The 14,798-nt window shown below is 41.8% G+C and overlaps 1 pseudogene across 1 annotated transcript in view; it reads left to right on the top strand.

The window, feature by feature from the left end:
• Positions 1-7,976: 7,976 nt before the first annotated feature.
• Positions 7,977-14,798, top strand: part of LOC110501068 (bromodomain-containing protein 1-like) — a 26,367-nt pseudogene continuing 19,545 nt past the window's right edge. Inside the window, exons 1-3 of the transcript XR_016490433.1 lie at positions 7,977-8,182; positions 8,750-9,101; positions 12,423-13,202. The product of XR_016490433.1 is annotated as a bromodomain-containing protein 1-like (transcript). The remainder of the gene's footprint in view (positions 8,183-8,749; positions 9,102-12,422; positions 13,203-14,798) is intronic.

The raw sequence follows: 14,798 nt of genomic DNA, 5'->3' as shown, positions 1-14,798 counted from the left end.
ACACAGCAAATTCATCAGGCTTAAGCCATGTTTCAGTCAGGCCAATCACATCAAGATTATGATCAGTGATTAGTTTATTGACTATAACTGCCTTGGAAGTGAGGGATCTAACATTAAGTAGCCCCATTTTGAGATGTGAGATATCACAATCTTTTTCAATAATGACAGGAATGGAGGTCTTTATTCCAGTGAGATTGCTAAAGCGAATACCGCTATGTTTAGTTTTGCCCAACCTAGATTGAGGCACAGACAAGGTCTCAATGGGGATAGCTGAGCAGACTCCACTAAACTGGCAGGCTGGCTAACAGCCTGCTGCCTGGCCTGCACCCTATCTCATTGTGGAGCTAGGGGAGTTAGAGCCCTGTCTATGTTCGTAGATAAGATGAGAGCACCCCTCCAGCTAGGATGGAGTCCGTCACTCCTCAACAGGCCAGGCTTGGTCCTGTTTGTGGGTGAGTCCCAGAAAGAGGGCCAATTATCAACAAATTCTATCTTTGGGAAAAAACAAAAACAAAAAAAAAACGTTTTCAACCAGCGATTGAGTTGTGAGACTGCTGTAGAGCTCATCACTCCCCCTAACTGGGAGGGGGCCAGAGACAATTAATCAATGCTGACACATCTTTCTAGCTGATTTACACGCTAAAGCTATTTTGCGCTTGGTGACGACCTTTGACTGTTTCATCCTGACATCATTGGTGCTGACGTGGATAACAATATCCCTATATCCTCTACACTCTTCGGTTTTAGCCTTAGCCAGCACCATCTTCAGATTAGCTTTAACGTCAGTAGTCCTGCCCCTGGTAAACAGTGTTTGATCGCGGGATGCTTATTTTTAAGTCTAATACTGCGGGTAATGGAGTTGCCAGTGACTAGGGTTTTTAATTTGTCAGAGCTAATGGTGGGAAGCTTCGGCGTCTCAGGCTTGGTATGGGAAGAACCGGTTGAAAGGTTTCAGTCAGCTGAATGAGCGACGCAGGTTAAGCATTCCTACAGCATTATCTTCCAGAAGCCATGAGAAAATTGTCTGGCTGCAGGGAGTGTGCAAGGGCATTTATACTACTTTCTATACTTATTGGTGGCACAAACACGGTTTCATCCTTTCCTACACTTAAATGACCCTTGCCTAACAATTGCGTCTGAAGCTGGGCTTGCAGCACGGCTATCCTCACCATAAGGCGACCGTTCTCCTGTATATTATGAGTACAGCGACTGCAATTAGAAGGCATAATATTAATGTTACTACTTAGCGTCGGCTGGTGGAGGTCCTGTAGAACCATGTCCAGATAAAGCGTCCGCGGTGAAAAAGTGGAATGAAAAAAGTTGAGCGAGGGAAATATTTTAAATATAAACGGTAATTAATTAAAAAACGTAAAGTTGGTAGGTAGCAAAGTAACGTTAGCAACAAACCGCACAGCATCAAATAAACAAGTCCACAAGTTGTGACCGGAAAATGTGAGTTATATGTTCAATGGTAGGCGACAGCACCACGGTGGTACTGTTGCCTAGGTTTATTGACACACAGGCGTCACGGCGTTGGGATCATTTCATGTCAGTCAGATGTTCAATGATAACCGACAGCCACACGGTGGTACCGTTGCCTTGGCAGAATGTAAGGCCTTTATCACCCCCCATACGTGTATGTTGAGAGAGCATGCCTCCACAATTGGTTGTGTCCGTGAGTGAGAGGGGAGAGCTTTTTACAGGTTGTATTAACTTATCATTAAGAGCAAGTGGAAATTTTAAAATGAAGTTAATGGAACTCATTAATGTGCTTCTGTTATGGGGAAAAGTACTCAATGAAACTGACAATTAAATGTGGAAAATAATACATTTGCATCAGTTGGCCATCAAGTAGCCTATTTATTTATATGCCATTGTAGGCTACCATTTGATATAATACATATGTTGACGTTGAAATTAGTGTCATTGGAGTCATTGCAAATCAATATGTGCCACTTGTGTAACCTACCTGGAGCTGGCAAACGGATTTAATAAATAGCCTATAACTTCAGTTTATTGTTGTTGTAGCCTTGTGCTAATAGCCATGTTTAGTTAATTAAATTGGAAGTTATCAAAGCTTTTTGGCAATTGCCGATCAGTTGTTAGAACTCATTAGATTGATGGTAACAGTCAGTCAGATTAGACTAAGTAAACACTGGCTGTTCTTGACAAGCATATTCAGTTCATATACATATTATTTATATTTTATTCAGTGATTGAAATTACGACCCCATCCTCAGTAGCCTATTCCAGCAGGATATTGGGAAACACAAGCACTTCTTACCTCAAAATCACCAAACTATTAATGTTGAATAAATTAGTCTGTTAATTTGAACTAAGCAAGCTGCTAAATCGTTCAGTTTACATCTTGCCTACATTTTGCCTAGGCTACTGTTGACTATATGAAAAAAATGTAGGCCTATCAGGGGCTACAGGCTACCTGCATCTACACTATATACAGTGCATTCTGAAAATATTCAGACATCTTCCCTTTTTCCACATTTTGTTACATTACAGCCTTATTCTAAAATCGATTAAAAAAAAAGACAAATTCTCATCAATCTACACACAATACCTCATAATGACAAAGCAAAACAGGTTTAGACATTTTTGCTAATTTATTAAAAGTGAAAAACAGATACTTTATTTACATACAGTACCAGTCAAAAGTTAGGACACACCTACTCATTCAAGGGTTTTTCTTTATTTTTACTATTGTCTACATTGTCAAATAATTGTGAAGACATCACAACTACGAAATAGCCCATATGGAATCATATATTAACCAAAACAAAGTGTTGAACAAATCAAAATATATTTTATATTTGAGATTCTTCAAAGTAGCCACCCTTGGCCTTGATGACAGCTTTACACATGCTAGGCATTCTCTCAACCAGCTTCCTGAGGTAGTCTGTAAAGTGTGGTTCAACTACAGTTGATGTCGTAAGTTTACATACACCCAAGCCAAATATATTTAAACTCAGTTTTTCACAATTGCTGACATTTAATCCTAGTAAAAATTCCATGTCTTAGGTCAGTTAGGATAACCACTTTATTTTAAGAATGTGAAGTGTCAGAATAATAGTAGAGAGAATGGAATATTTCAGCTTTTATTTCTTTCATCACATTCCCAGGCCGTCAATCAAATCAATCAAAGTTATTTATAAAGCCCTTCTTACATCAGCGGATGTCACAAAGTGCTGTACAGAAACCCAGCCTAATACCCCAAATAGCAAGCAATGCGGGTGTAGAAGCACGGCTTTATGCCACCAGGGCCCACCGGTGTAAGTGATAAACTGCTTACTGACTTTACACTGTAACGTTACTGTATGATTATAGCAGGTTTACTAACGCATTAATTCTATTAGCTATGTTGACTTTACTTGTGTAGGCTGTGTGTAGCGGTTATGATGTGGTTTGGAAAGGTTTTTTCACCTGGTCACATACAGCTGAAGTGTTGTGCATTGAAGTCCATAAGCTAAGGTAAAAGGTGAGAAGAGGGGAGCGCATAGAAGGTATACAACTTGGCTGCTATGAAAGTGAACTGTGTTTTCTCGTGATCAGGGGTGTATTCATTCCGCCGATTCTGTTGAAAAACGTTTCTTCAACGGAAGCAAACAGAACGAAACGGGGATAAACATACTTTACCTGAATTTGTCCAACAGAAACTCTCATTTGTAACTGTTGGACTAATGATTACACCCTAAATCAGCTAGATGCAGGCAAGAGTGTGCAAGGTACTATTGAATGTTACACTGACCTGAGTGCACCTACAGTATGTTGTAAACTTTCATTCATAGGCAAGGTTGTCGCAAACTCACGATGGGTATAGAGAAAATTTGAGTATCATGTAGGCTTAAACCGATCGGTGTTACATTGAACTGGGTGAATGGAATATGAATGACAGTCATCCAATATGCTGTAATAGAAACAAAGTGAAAAATAAAAAAATAAAACGCCCTACCTCATCTTAAACGACACTAACCGCCACTGGTTCCAGTGAAGGGAAATCTTAATTCTACAGCATGCGTGACATTCTAAATGATTCTGTTCTTCCAACTTTGTGGCAACCGTTTGGAGAAAGCAATTTCCTGTTTGAGCATGACAATGCCCCCCGTGCACAAAGCGAGGTCCATACAGAAATGGTTTGTCGAGATCGGTGGGGAAGAACTTGACTAGCCTTCACAGAGCCCTGACCGCAACTCAATCAAGCACCTTTGGGATGAATTGGAACGCCGACTGCGAGCCAGGCTTAATAGCCCAACATCAGTGCTCGACCTCACTAATGCACTTGTGGCTGAATGGAAGCAAGTCCCTGCAGTAATGTTCCAACATCTAGTTGAAAGCCTTCCTAGAAGAGTGGTTATAGCAGCAAAGGGGGACCAAATCCATATTAATGCCTATGATTTTGGAATGAGATGTTCGAGAGCAGGTGTCCACATACACTATGTGACCAAAAGTATCTAAGCAAACCATGGCAAAGTTGAATTACAATCATAAACCCAGATTTTAGTATGCAATATCAGACCGTATACAATGGGTATGACAAAATACTTTTACATTGGTAACCAGTTTAAAATAGCAATAAGGCACAATAGGCTAATAACTTCAATGCAAAGCATTAGGGAATAGACAAGCCTGTAATACTGTTTTAATAATGCCAGAAGACAGAATCATAGATAGGTATTCAATTTGGGTTGGTGGTATATGGCCAATATACCACAGCTAACAGCTGTATACAGGCACTCCTTAAGAAAAGCCCGTAGCACCATAACCCCTCGTGCCTTATTGCTTAATCATAGCAGATGTTGATTTAACTAGTTTGACTGCTATGATTAAGCAATAAGGCACGAGGGGTTATGGTGCTACGGGCGAGTTTATTAAATGCAAATGATTGTTTCTCTTTGCAACATATTCAAATTCGTTTAAGTCATGTCATAGTTCGCAATAATAATTATTTTGATAAACCACATTTTGATTTTAACTGAGTTACAAGTTACGTCGATACTCATTCATGACAATCGCAGAATGTAATTACAATACACTTAGGTGTTTTGTAACTGTCTATTTCCATTCATCAAATTGCGGGTGCACAGTACACCGTCGGGGTTACAATGTTGAAATTATTTTGTGAGTGAACAAATATATTCGAAAACGCCTTAGTTAAGTGATTGTTTGACAATTAGATGAAAACATCATGACTGGTTGTGTTTCTGCCACATTAAAAGGCCTTAGCCTTCCCTAAAGTAAATTTAATTAAATCGCCAAATTTATATAGGCCTAGCCTAAATTAGCTTACTCCTGTCTATAGAGAAATAAATACAAGTATAACAAATAGGCTACTACACCAGAAAGCATGATTTGGCCACAGACTGTTCTGGATTGTTTTTAAATCGCATACCCTACTGTCGGAAGGGCCATGTGAAGCTGACCCAGCCAGGCATATTTCAATATTTAAAAATACGTTCTCTGAAAAAATGTTTGGAAAGCCAATGGTGACAATAGTCTTAATAGTAATCAATATTCTTAACTTAATTGAGCGAACAGTAACCTATTTTATTGGCACCCGCGGAGAACATCGGCTTTATCCTCCAGAATATGCTACCCTGTAATTTTTGTGGTATTAAATATGGGGCGGAGCAATAAGTAGACCAGAGTAGGCCCGATCAGAAAAAAATGACCACTCACACTCCCTCATTTGATTGGTCGACTAGGCGGGCCTTCTGACTTCGTGACTATGGTAACTAGTGACGACTTCATCTGGCATGGTTTTTATAACTAACCCGACAGACCAGGGCCTGTCGTTGCCAATTGGAGGCAATTGAGCAGAGCCAGAAACGAGCTAGTGAAATCCTATTGGCTCGTTCTAGCATTTATTTATATATTTCCGCCAGGGAACGCCCAGTCTGAAGCGCGCGTGTGCAATAACTCAATTCGCCCTTGCACTCCTAAACAATGCTACTTAAAAAAGTCTACAAAACGCAGTCCGCTCTGTTTGTTAGAGATTCTTGTAAATGTTTAATCGGTGAGCAAATTTGCAGAATTTCGGCCAAAATTAATCTAGCTCAATCTTCTCCCACTGCCATAAACTGCGGTTCCTCTCATCACCATATTTTGTAGCGAGTGTTAAACGCTACCAGATGCGTCACATTTATACATCCGGTGAAATATCGGGCTCATTGTTCTATTTGTGTGTGAACGCACTCTACAACATTACCTATTGCGGCAGTAGTTGCGGCGTGCACTGCTTTGTTGTGGGGAACTCGAGCATGCAGTTGCAGCCTCCAAACGGTTCCAGGCTATAGGGAGGAAGCCAATCAATGGGCAAATACTTTTTTATACGCATGATAGAACCCAATCTAGTATTTAGCAAGACGCAGAGAGCTCCCAACTGCATTCTTGTCTGTTATTACTGAAAAAGCCTAAACATCTCCCGTTGGATGAGAACATGGTTTACGCGGAATTACAGTCTCTTAACAGGCCACATCGCCATTGCTTCCAAAGGATTTTGACAAGCTTCTGTTACAACCAGCAAAGCTGTTTCTAGCTCTGAGGTGTGTGTGCTTCCCCCCCCGATGCATTTTATCATGGATTATGAAGAGCATAGTCGGTCAGTAACTGATTTAATTCTGCATGTGTTATAGGAAGCACAATACACGTTGCCTTGTTTTGTTTGACGCCATTTGCTAACTTTAGGTTGTTAGCTAACTAACTAGCATTAGTAGCTACAGTAATGTTATTGTTAGCTACTAATCAAATGTGTTTATATAGCCCTTCTTACATCAGCTGGTTTATCAAAGTGCTGTACAGAAACCCAGCCTAAAACCCCAAACAGCAAGCAATGCAGGTGTAGAAGCACGGTGGCTAGGAACAACTCCCTAGAAAGGTCCAAACCTAGGATGACACCTAGAAATGAACCATGCTATAAGTGGTGGCCAGTCCTCTTCTGGCTGTGCCGGGTGGAGATTATAACAGAACATGGCCAAGATGTTCAAATGTTCATAAATGACCAGCATGGTCAAGTAATAATAATCACAGTAACGTTAGTTGTCGAGGGTGCAACAAGTCAGCACCTCAGGAGTAAATGTCAGTTGGCTTTTCATACCTGAACAGTCCACACTGGCTTCCTCTGTTTGCGCTATTCGTTGGTATCGCTGTTTTCTTTCTTTAGCCAGCTGCTAGTTTGCTAGAAGGAACCATAACATCCTCCGAACGGACCAAATTGTAAATTAAATGGTGCAATTTATCATGGTGCAGTGTATAGTTCGGTGGGTGGGGTGCTTGGCTCAGTTGGCTGCCACTCCTAGGTGTAACAAAGTTGGTACAATTTTAAAAGGCTAAAGTAAACACTCCCCTTGCTTTACGCAGACTGTGAACAATATATCCTCTCTGGCATAGCACACGTTACTGATTCAACATTTAGAATGTCTCTAGCAACCCAAAACATTTCCTGTGTCTGTGTTGTAATGTTTAGGCTCTGTTATTTACTGCGTGATCTCGCACTTTCAAATCTTGAAAGCTCCATAATAATAACCAGACTGTGTGTGATATATATACATAACCACTTCAAAGCGCAACGCATTCTCCATACAAACCAATGCAGAAATGTATCTTGTTGGAACTTCGAATTCAACTCTGACCTTGTTAGTAGCTGTCTGCACTGCATCAGTGGTAATAACGTTAGCAGTTGTCTCATACTTTTGCTGTCATGGGAAACCTGAGTTTCTTTTGAACACAAGCCATGCCTTTTCCCCTCTACTACTATCCTCTTGTCCCTCATTGATTTTAGTGACTCACCCTTAGGAGGTAAAACCAGTCAAAATAATCTTTGTTTACAGTTTTTTTTTACTTAATGACATTGTGATGGTAATCTATGTCTGCCTCTGTTGTCTTCCTCATGCTTGTTTACTTTGTTGCAATATAGACACATCTATGTACCTGTTTCTCTTCTCCTTGCAGCTGTTCAGGTGTTGAGGATGAGGAAGAAGGTTCGGCACCACAGCAGCCCCAGCGGCCACCCTCCCCGATCCGGCCGTCCCCCAACAAACAGACTCTGACCTATGCCCAGGCCCAGCGCATGGTGGACATGGAGATTGACGGCCGGGTGCATCGGATCAGCATCTACGACAAGCTGGATGTGATCTCGGATGATGACCCTATGGCGCAGGAGATTATGGAGTGTGTAACAGGGTTATATTGGTGATTCCCCTTGCCACTTTATTGTTAAGCCAATGGGTTTTTGGTTTGAGTTTGTCTTGCCTTCACCTACTCAACATGGCATCTTATTGGCTGGTTTGCTTAGCTTGCTTACGATGGGGGATGTTCCAGTTAGAATCGTCCCAGTGAACAAGCACCAAACCAGCGGTAAATTATTGGTTGCAAAGCACTGTACATCAAAAGTGATTTTTATACTCTCAATTGATGATTTAAATGTACAATGTATATCAAATTGTTTGTAAATGTTATTCGAACATCACACATAAGATGCAGCGGTTTTTGGAGAATATTTGTTGTGCATTTTGTTGTAAAGAATTCCCGCCAGTACTAGCTAGCAATTTACTGTTTCTGGTGGGGGGGTTCATATACTTTGTACAGTGCGTGAGTGCAGAGTTGGATGGTGAGACGTGCATTGCATGACGTGCAATTTTGTGCCGTTCCTAACAGAATAAAGCTACATGACTGGTGCTACATGTTGGAGTTCCGTGTCGATGACTGATTGTACACAACGCAAGAAGAGTACTGTTACAAGTGCACCAGCAACAAGGAGAACATGGAAAAGCCTCAGCAAACACTGATGCGCTCCGTCCGGTAAAAAAACAGCCAGGAGAAGAGGAGTGCAGCTGCGGTTGCACAGAACCCTACATACAACACATGGAGCTACAGCAGCACAGGCAGCACCAGTACAGACACTTCCAGAGGCCAAGGTCCGTACTGTGGAGTATAACCTTCCAGCTGTCCCCAGGAGGCCCCCAGTGTATTATAAGTATGTGGAGAAGACGTCAGAGGAGCTGGATGAGGAGGTGGAGTATGATATGGATGAGGAGGACTACGCCTGGCTGAAAGTAGTTAACGATAAGAGGAGGAGTGAGGGCGTCAGTCAGGTAGGCTTTTTCTTTTTAAATTACTCCTTTTCAAATTTACAAAACTTAATGGTGAGGCTGCTCCCCGTAGCCTCGGTGCCAGTCAATCCTTTTTGCCGTGGGGTTTTGTGCTGTGTATTTAAATACTGTATTCTCAACAGCTTATTCGTATCTTTCTACTACTGTACATTGCAGTTGAGTTACTCTTTATACAGTGCATATTTATTTATATACTAGATTCTTGACATAGAGTTGAAGTCGGAAGTTTACATACACTTAGGTTGGAGTCATTAAAATTATTTTTTTACCACTCCACAAATTTCTTGTTAATAACAAACTATAGTTTTGGCTAGTCTGTTAGGACATCTTCTAAGTAATTTTTCCAACAATTGTTTACAGACAGATTATTCCACTTATAATTCACTGTATCACAATTCCAGTGGGTCAGAAGTTGACATATACTAAGTTGACTGTGCCTTTAAACAGCTTGTAAATTCCAGAACATAATGTCATGACTTTAGAAGCTTCTGATCGGCTAATTGACATCATTTGAGTCAATTGGAGGTGTCCCTGTGGATGTATTTCAAGGCCTACCTTCACACTCAGTGCCTCTTTGTTTGACATCATGGGAAAATGAAAAGAAATCAGCCAAGATCTCAGAAAAAAATTGTAGACCTCAACAAGTCTTGTTCATCCTTGGGAACAATTTCCAAACGCCTGAAGGTACCATGTTTATCTGTACAAGCAATAGTATACAAGTATAAACACCATGGGATCATGTAGCCGTCATACTGCTCAGGATGGAGACACGTTCTGTCTCCTAGAGATGAAAGTACTTTGGTGTGAAAAGTGTAAATCAATCCCAGAACGACAGCAAAGGACCTTGTGAAGGTGCTGGAGGAAACAAGTACAAAAGTATCTATATATTCACAGTAAAAAGAGTCCTACATCGACATAGCCTAAAAGGCCGCTCAGCAAGGAAGAAGCCACTGCTCTAAAACCGCCTTTAAAAAATCCAGACTACAGTTTGCCACTGCACATGGTGACAAAGATTGTACTTTTTGGATGAATATCCTCTGGTCTGATGAAACAAAAATAGAACTGTTTGGCCATAATGACCATCATTATGTTTGGAGGAAAAAGGGGGAGGCTTGCAAGCCAAAGAACATCATCCCAACCTTGAAGCATGGTAGTGGCGGCATCATGTTGTGCAGGTGCTTTGCTGCAGGAGGGACTTGTGCACTTCACAAAATAGATAGCATCATGAGGTAGGACAATTATGTGGATATATTGAAGCAACATCTCAAGACATCAGCTACTGCTGTACATGTACTAAGAGGACTATATTGTGTAAATTTCATCTGGCATACAGTCATGGCCAAAAGTTTTGAGAAAGACACAAATATTCATTTCACTAAGTTTGGTGCTTCAGTGTCTTTAGATATGTGCCAGATTTTACTATGGAATACTGAAGTATAATTACAAGCATTTCATAAGTGTCAAAGGCTTTTATTGACAATTACGTGAAGTTGATGCAAAGAGTCAATATTTGTTGTGTTGACCCTTCTTTTTCAAGACCTCTGCAATCTGCCCTGGCCTGATGTCAATTAACTTCTGGGCCACATCCTGACTGATGGCAGCCCATTCTATAATCAATGGTTGGAGTTCGTCAGAATTTGTGGATTTTTGTTTGTCCACCCGTCTCTTGAGGATTGACCACAAGTTCTCAATGGGATTAAGGTCTGGGGAGTTTCCTGGCATTGGACCCAAAATATCGATGTTTTGTTCCCCGACCCACTTAGTTATCACTTTTGCCTTATGGCAAGGTGCTCCATCATGCTGGAAAAGGCATTGTTCGTCACCAAACTGTTCTTGGAGGGTTGGGAGAAGTTGCTCTCGGAGGATGTGTTGGTAATGTTCTTCATTCATGGCTGTGTTCTTTGGGCAAAATTGTGAGTGAGCCCACTCCCTTGGCCGAGATGCAACACCACACATGAATGGTCTCAGGATGCTTTACTGTTGGCATGACACAGGACTGATGGTAGTGCTCACCTTGTCTTTCCCGGACAAGCTTTTTTTCCGGATGCCCCAAACAATCGGAAAAGGGATTCATCAGAGAAAATGACTTTACCCCAGTCCTCAGCAGTCCAATTCTTGTACCTTTTGCAGAATATCAGTCTTTCCCTGATATGCAGTCTTTCCCTGATGTTTTTCCTGGAGAGTAGTGGCTTCTTTGCTGCCCTTCTTGACACCAGGCCATCCTCAAAGTCTTCACCTCGCTGTGCTTGCAGATGCACTCACACCTGCCTGCTGCCATTCCTAAGCAAGCTCTGTACTGGTGGTGCCCCGATCCCGCAGCGGAATCAACTTTAGGAGATGGTCCTGACGTTTGCTGGACTTTCTTGGGCACCCTGAAGCCTTCTTCAGAACAATTGAACCGCTCTCCTTGAAGTTCTTGATGCTCCGATAAATGGTTGATTTAGGTGCAATCTTACTGGCAGCAATATCCTTGCCTGTGAAGCCCTTTTTTGTGCAAAGCAATGATGACTGCACGTGTTTCCTTGCAGGTAACCATGCACAGAGGAAGAACAATGATTCCAAGCACCACCCTCCCTTTGAAGCTTCCAGTCTGTTATTAGAACTCAATCAGCATGACAGAGTGATCTCCAGCCTTGTCCTCGTGAACACTCACACCTGTGTTAATGAAACACTGACATGATGTCAGCTGGTCCTTTTGTGGCAGGCCTGAAATACAGTGGAAATGTTTTTGGGAGATTCAGTTAATTTGTATGACAAAGAGGGACGTTGCAATTAATTGCAATTCATCTGATCACTCTTCATAACATCCTGGAGTATAAGCAAATTGCCATCATACAAACTGAGGCAGCAGAAAATTAATATTTGTCATTCCCATAACTATTGGCCACGACTGTATATACTCATAGATTGCATTTGGATTGTTGTTACAGTGGTATTTTGGTTGTTTATTGGATTCATTTTGGGATTTCTTATTTTCTTTATATATTTTTGATTGTGAGCTTTGACATTATACTGCATTGTTAGGAGCTAATAACCTAAGCGGTTCTCTGAAGCTGCCATAACATCTGCTAAACTGTGTACGCGACTAATAAACTTGGATTTGATTTAATTCTGTTTCTACTCTTGTCAACTAGACAAGAGAGCAGAAACAGACTGGCAGTCAGGCTAGATTCCCCCTCCTAAAGAAACAAAAACAAATGAATCACAGGCTAAGAAAATAATACAATATAACAATAGTCAACAATATAGAATTAATACCACAATTAATGTGCAACTGTTTACTGTTCTCCCTCTCACGACCAGGTGTCCCACAATGTGTTTGAGTTCCTGGTGGACCGCTTTGAGAAGGAGACCCAGATGGTGAAGGAGGGCCAGGACAAGCTGACCATAGACGAGGACGCAGTCTGCTGCATCTGCATGGATGGAGATGGCCAGGACAGCAACGTCATCCTCTTCTGTGACATGTGCAACCTGGCTGTGCACCAAGAGTGTTACGGTGTCCCTTACATCCCAGAGGGACAGTGGCTGTGCCGGCACTGCCTCCAGTTGCCCACCCAGCCCGCAGGCTGCATACTGTGTCCTAATAAAGGCGGAGCAGTGAAAAAGACTGACGTTGACCGCTGGGGTCATGTGGTGTGCGCCCTGTGGGTGCCGGAGGTAAGGTTTTCCAACACGGTCTTCATCGAGCCCATCGACGGAGTCAGCAACATTCAGTCCGCCTGCTGGAAGCTCACCTGTATCCAATGTCACAAGGCGAACTGCTACACCGCCTTCCACGTCAGCTGTGCTCAGAAAGCCGGACTCTTTATGAAGATGTAACCTATCAAGGAGGTTAAGGAGACAGGCGAACCAACGTTTTCGGTGAAGAAGACTGCTTAAGTCTCACACCCCCAACAGCTCGGTCAAGAGACCCCTCACCATCTACGAGGACACCAAAACCCAAAATGGATTGTGTTCCCCTCTGAAAGGGGAGAAGTCGAGGGACGTCCGTGCACTGATGAAAGGCAGGAAGATGAAGAGCAAGAAGGTGGAGACAGAAAAAGAGGTCCCACCTGTGGCTGTGCCTAGCTTTCCTCCCCAAAGGTAGATTCACTCACCAGTCATCTAAGAATAATTTTCATAATTTGCAGATGACCAGACGTATCAGTAAATGTGACAATAGACAACATACAGTGCCGTGAAAAAGTATTTGTCCCCTTTCTTATTTGATCTATTGTCAGATTTTCAAACAAAACATGAATATTAATATAACACAAAATGTTGATAATTATTTCATTTATTTAACATAATTATGCAATACCCAATGTCCCTGTGTGAATTTTATTTTGCCATCTTACACTCAATAACTGGTTGTGCCACCTTCAGCTGCAATGACTGCAACCAAACACTTCATGTAGCTGTTGTTATTTAATATTAGGTTTCGGTTGAAGATCTGATAACTTTCAGTGTAAAAAAACATGCAAAAATAGAGAATCTGAAATGGGGCAAACTCGCTTCTGCCATCAAACCCATGCAACTTATCCAGAACGCAGCAGCCCGCCTGGTTTTCAACCTTTTCAAGTTCTTTCATGTCACCCCAGCTCCCACTCAGCCCAGTCCAAGATCTTCTTTGTCCTGGTACCCCAATGGTGGAACCAGCTTCCCCCTGAAGCTAGGACAGCAGAGTCCCTGCCCATCTATGGGCTCTGCATTTCACTTGTGTTTTTGAATAAACATTTTGTTAGAAGTAAAATAAATGCTGTTTTCAAAGCATTTATGTTGTTTTGTATCATAGCTGAATGCTAATTGCACAAAGAACTACAAATCCTATAATATCCAACCTCATGTGCAGCAACACTGGGGAGCTGTGCTCACTGTGATTGAAGTGCGGCAGTAAGATACATTTTTAGATGCGCTAAGCACAGGCATAAAAGGTGGTACAATTTAGGCAGACTGGACTCGAGCCTTGTCCTTGTTGCCATGCTAACATCCCACCCTTAAAGGGACAGCTGAAAATGTTTGTCTTATCTGGGATATTTTGGTTAAAAGACTCAGGTCACAAATAATGAAATAACAGCGCAATATACCACATCACTTCTTACTAGTAAGACATTTATTGTTTTAGAAACATTACAAAGCATGCTCATCTGGGCACCAGAGTGGCACAGTGGTCTAACATGTTGACTACACCGCTCGCAAAATATATTTACACATACATGTTTTTCAATCATTGCACCCACACTGCTCGCACGCGCCAACGAGCAACAGCGTTACCAAGCGCTAAAATAGGAGTCAGTTCTATTTGTGACACTGAACGTGGTGCAAGTCCTGCCTCTCCCATCTCCTCATTGGTTTATAGAAGCATATACCCACGTGCCATCTCATTGGTTATACCCAAGTGGGTGACTGAAAGACGAACTGAGGTCGGTCGGTCGTGGTAATACACCTTATTATGAAAGTTAGATGCCAATCGCCATACAAAGTCCAAAGAAGAAAAAACCTGGAAGGAAGAGAGATGACTAGAAATGATTTGGTTGACCGTTTTATGTGTGGATTAATTGTCAGAGTAGAGGACCTTGTGCATTTCAGGTAAAATAACAACTCAACGTTTATATCCCAGTACAAATTAGCTAGCAACAGCAAGCTGGCTAAATAGGACAATTTAGCTAACAACTGCAAGCTAGCTAGCTAGCTAGCTAA

The sequence above is a fragment of the Oncorhynchus mykiss genome, chromosome 21 (genome assembly GCF_057628025.1).
Source record: "Oncorhynchus mykiss isolate SJ-2025 chromosome 21, ASM5762802v1, whole genome shotgun sequence".
NCBI classification, from domain to species: domain Eukaryota; kingdom Metazoa; phylum Chordata; class Actinopteri; order Salmoniformes; family Salmonidae; genus Oncorhynchus; species Oncorhynchus mykiss.
This window is presented reverse-complemented; position numbering and strand designations above follow the sequence as displayed.